This window comes from Myotis davidii, unplaced genomic scaffold (assembly GCF_000327345.1).
Source record: "Myotis davidii unplaced genomic scaffold, ASM32734v1 scaffold443, whole genome shotgun sequence".
Taxonomy (NCBI): domain Eukaryota; kingdom Metazoa; phylum Chordata; class Mammalia; order Chiroptera; family Vespertilionidae; genus Myotis; species Myotis davidii.
The window spans coordinates 397,717-403,022 of NW_006294062.1; positions in this window are offsets into that span (position 1 = coordinate 397,717).

A 5,306-nucleotide genomic window follows, 5' to 3' on the forward strand; every position below is an offset into this window, starting at 1 on the left:
ACCATCCTTGCATCCCTTGAATAAATCCCACTTGGTCATGGTGTATGATCTTTTTAGTATATTGCTGGATGAGATTTGCTAATATTTTGTTGAGGATTTTAGCATCTATGTTCATCAGGGATATTGGCCTGTAATTCTCTTTCTTTGTAGTGTCTTTATCTGGTTTTGGAATTAGGATAATGCTGGCCTCATAAAAAGAGCTTGAAGCATTCCTTCCTCTTGGATTTTTTGGAATAGTCTGAGAAGTATAAGTGTTAGTTCTTCTTTGAATGTTTGGTAAAACTCCCTTGTGAAGCCGTCCAGACTCCGGCTTTTGTTTCCCAGGAGTGTTTTTTATTGCTGCTTCTATGTCATCAGTTGTTATTGGCCTATTCAGGTTTTCTGATTCTTCCTGATTCCGTTTTGAGAGATTGTATTTTTCTAGGAATTTGTCCATTTTATCCACATTGTCCAGTTTTTTGGCACATAGTTGTTTCATAGTATTTACTATATATCTTCTCATTGTTATTCTGAACTCTATGTCAGGTAAATTTCTCATCTCCATTTCATTTTTCTCTTCTTCCGGAGAGTTCTCTTATTCTTTCATTTGGGAGTTGTTGTTTTTTGTCTCCCCATTTTGGTGGCCTGTTTGTGTTTGTGTTTATGTATTAGGTAGATCTGCTAAAACTCCCAATCTGTAGTGCAGGGCAATATCTAACACTGTTTCTGATTGGCCCTGAGTACGCTGTTTGGGGCTATCAGTAGTCCACAGCTTGTGGCTCCCTCTGCTGGGGCTGGGTGCCCTTGGAAGGGATCAAGATGTGCACCAGGGTCTAACCCCAGCCCCAGAAGGAGATCAGGCAAGGACATGTAGCCTCCCGACCTTTAGCTGCTCTCTGTGGGAGCTGGGCCACCCCTTTTGTATTTCCGCACTTCCTACCAGTCTCCATGCAGTCTCCACTTTCTGTCTTGGTTATAAGGGTTCTTTCTAGCTAGTTTTCAGTTAATTTTTCATGGTGTTTTTCTGTATCTTAGCTGTATTTCCAGTTTGGTCCTAGGAGAGTGTCAGTATAGCTTCCATTTACTCCACTGCCATTTTTAATCAGTGGCTGGATTTTTTAAAAACGTTTTCAAATCAGCTGACATTCTAATGGGTACTCCCCTGTAGGTAATTTTCTGTCTCCCTTTTGCTTCCTTTAAGGTTCTTATTTTGTCCTCAATGTTTGTCATTTTGATTATGATGTGTCTTAGAGTTGGTCTCTTTAGGCTCATCCTGATTGGAATTCTCTGTGCTTCCTGAACTTGTGTTACTTTTTCCTTCACCAGGTCAGGGAAATTTTCTGTCATTATTTCTTTAAGCAGGTTCTCTATTCCCTGCTCACTTTCCTCGTCCTCTAGTACTCCAATAATGTGGATGTTGTTATATTTCATGGTGTCCCAAAGTTCCCTAAACTATCCTCCTGATATTTAATTCTTTTTTTTCTTTTTGCTTCTCTAATTGGGTGTTTTTTCTACCTTGTCTTCCAAGTCACTGATTCTGTCTTTTGCCTCATCTAATCTATTTTTTATTTCTTCCAGTGTATTCTTGATGTCAGATATGTTATTCTTTATTTACAACTGATTCTTATTTATGATTTCTATTTCTTGTTTCATATTATTGTAGTTCCCATGGAGTTTCTTGAAATTGTCACTAAGTTCCTTGAGCGTCTTTAAAACCATTACTTTGAAAAATTGCTTCCCTCCATTTTGTTTAGCTCTCTTTCTGGAGTTTTCTCCTTTTCTTTCATTTGGGGTTTGTTTCTTTGTCACCCCGTTTTTGCTGTTCCTTTGGATTGGTTTCTATGTATTAGACCAGTGGTTGGCAAACTGTGGCTCGCGAGCCACATGCGGCTCTTTGGCCCCTTGAGTGTGGCCACGAAGTTTCAATCACACTGTACGTGTGCGCCCGCACGTGGTATTTTGTGGAAGAGCCACACTCAAGGGGCCGCAGTTTGCCAACCACTGTATTAGACAAACAGCTATGCCTCCCAGTCTTTGTGGAATGGCTGTATGTAGTAAGTTTCTTTTGGAAGCCAGTGGTGCAGTCTCTTAGATCTTCTGAGCTGGGTGCTCTAGGAACGTCCCTGTGTGAGTTATTTGAGCTCTTCTATTGTAATTGAGCCTTAAATGTTATTGTCCCATTGGGGGTGGAATCTCCTCTCAGGCTGGCTGAGTATGAGGCTCACCCCTGACCATGTCATTCAGGCTGTTGTGCAAGTGCTGACAGAACAAAAACAAACAAACAAAACATACACAAGATTCCAACAACAACAAGAAAAGCAACCACAAATGAAGAGAGAATTAGGAAGGAGAAAAGAGAACAATAATAGAAGAAAAGAAAGAAAATGAGGAGAAAAAACGGGGGAGAAAAAGAAATATGAAAGGGCAGAGATGAAAGAAAGAAAATAAGAATAAAGATTAGGGGAAGGAAATCTGTATAAAAGAAAAGAGAAAGAAAACAATTATGAAAAGGAAAACAGAAGAGAAAACAGACAAAAAATGAGAATAGGAAAAACAGAGAAGGCAGGAGAAAGAAGAAAAAAAGAGTAAGAAATAGGAAAGAAAAGTTTTAGATATGTGAAAGGAAAAAAAGAGATGAAATCATAACAAATCCATAAAGAATGAAGATAAAGAAGATAAAGAAAAGAGTGAGGTGGCGTTTGTCTAGCAGATGCAGTGCCTCCCGGGATCCTTTGGACCCTGCCCTCTGATGACTGCGGCTGGCTGTTCTCTCCGCCAGTTCTGGGCTCCCGGGAGGTACCTGGGTGCTGACCTCTGTCAGAGACGGTCCTCCTTGGGCTCCGTCCCCTGTGTGAAGGTTCAAGCGATCCACATCTGTGTCTTTCTCCACAGCCTTGGCTGTGCCTGGAAGGGGCCACGCTGCAGCGTGTCAGCAGTTTGTCAGCACCATGGGGCCCAGGGACGGGTCAGCCACCTTCCCAGGTTGCCATGGCGCTGCATCCACCTGCCTTTGCCTGCCAGCCAACTGCCCACCTGAAGCACTCAGAAGTCTCTTTCTGAAAGGGCTTTCGGTGGAATCTGGAGTCTAGACTCTGAGTCTCCCGGGAGGGGCGGTGGGTGTGTTTCCCCATCCCAGCGCCACTCCTCTGAGAACGACCCAGAATATTTCCCTGCCCTCGGCTGGACGGAGATCCTCGGATGCAGCCCAGTGGGATCGGCTGGAAACCCGGAGTTCTGTCAGCTCTCCAGTGAGGAGGAGCACCAGTCAGGTTCCCAGGAGAATGGGGTGGACAGCCCAACCCCAAGCCAGCCCCTGCAGCCCCCTAAGACTGTTGGGACCTGTAGGCTTGGCCCCTGTTGCTGTCTCCCCTGCTGCTGTCTCCCCTGCAGAGGCCGGGGTGCAGGGGCGACAGGCAGGGCTGCCGAGGGTGGGCGGCTGCATCCCTGGGGCGGGTCTTTCCCTTTTCCTGAGCTGTGGCTTCTGGGAGGGGCCAGTGCCTCTCAGGGAAGCGGCAGCTTCAGTTTGGGAAGGTACCACCCAGTGCGAGTCCAGGCCAATGTCTGTCCAATAGGTCCCATCCCGCCCGTCCTCGGCACCTGCAGTCTGCACTGCCCTCCCTCCTCCTGGGTGAGTAGCTGCAAATGAAAATTCTGTCCCCTGGCTTTAAAAGCCCCAGAAACAGGCTTTTATCTCTGATGGCTCTGGTCTCCGGAGGCCAGAAGCCCTGTGGGCATTTACGGCTGGATGCGCCTGCTCTGGCTCCGGGGCTCTGAGCTGTGGAGCCCAGCCTGGGCTCCGGCCACGATCTTCTCAGGAAAAACCCTCCCGCGGCTGAGAGACCCCCCTGCTCTCTGCTGCTGCCCACCCGTAGCCACCGCGCCCTTCCTCCCCGTCTCCAGGCGGCTCCTCCTCAGCCGGACCTCAGTTGGTAATTCCAGATGGCTGTTCCCCAAGTTAGCTTTTTTTTCTCCCTTCCTCCCTCCCTTCCTCCCTTCCTTCCTTCCTTCCTTCCTTCCTTCCTTCCTTCCTTCCTTCCTTCCTTCCTTCTTTCTTTCTTTTCTTTCTAAAAAATCTTTATCGTTGAAAGTATTACATAGGTCCTCCTTGTCCCCCATTAACCTCTTGCAGCCCATTCTCACCCCCGCCCCAGCCCCGGGCTCTCACTGCCCCATTGTCTGTGTCTGTGTCCACGGGTTATGCATCTATGCGTGCAAGTTCATCCCCAATTTAGTTTTATTTCCAGTCGGACCCTGGGGGGAGGTGCCAGCAGGGTCTGCCTGTTTGGCCGCCATCTTCTCCCTCACTCTGGTATTATTTCACGAAGTCGTCACAGCCACCCTGTCGGGGAAATGTCCCCGGGGTTTTATAGAGGAGGAACTAAGGGTGAGGGACTTCCAGCCACTTGCTTGAGGTCACCGCTGGGTGCGCTCAGCATCCAGTGTTCCCGGACTGCTCTGTGTCCGAGGCTGTCATGGACGGAGGGCTGTGGTGATAAGGGGCCAAGGGGAAGGCTCTTCCTAGGAGCCCAAAAAGGCCTGTCCTTAGCTCAGAGAGAGAGCAGAGGAGACCCCCGGTCAGCATGAGGGGCAGCCAGCGTGTGGGGGGAAGCTGTAGTGGGGAGAAGCCCCCGAAGACAGATGGTGCGGAGACCAGAGGCCAGGACACCGGTGCCCTCCGTAAGCTTGGGGCCCTCAGTGAACACCCTGCCTCCGGGAACGGGGAGGGGCGCCACAGAATGCAAACCGAGCTAGAAGGAAATAGAGTGTTACATTGAAAAATATATACATATTTTATTGATGTCAGAGAGAAGGGAGAGGGAGAGACAGAAACAACAATGATGAGAGGGAATCATGGATCGGCTGCCTCCTGCACGCCCCACACTGGAGATAGAGCCTGCAACCCGGGCATATGCCCTGACCAAGAATTGAACTGTGACCTCCTGGTTCAAAGGTCAGCGCTCAACTACTGAGCCACCCAGCCGGGTGAGTGTTGCATTTTTAAAAAGTATGTCTGAGTTTCTGTATGGAGATTCATATCTTGCACCTACAGACACAAAACAATGACAGAAACTTCCACAAATGTTAGCGGGACTTTCCCTGGGTGAGAAGACTCTGGGATATTTTCCAATGTCCTTCTCTATATTTTTCTGGGTTTGCACATGCTTCTCAATGAGTATTTCATCAACATGAACCAGCTAAGGAGGGCTGTTCCTTTTCTCCCCATCACCACTTATCTCCCTACCCCTCTTCTACCTCCACCCCCCCCATTACCACTCCGTTATCAGTGTCAGTGAATTGTTTTCTCTCTTTTTTCTTTTTTATCAATC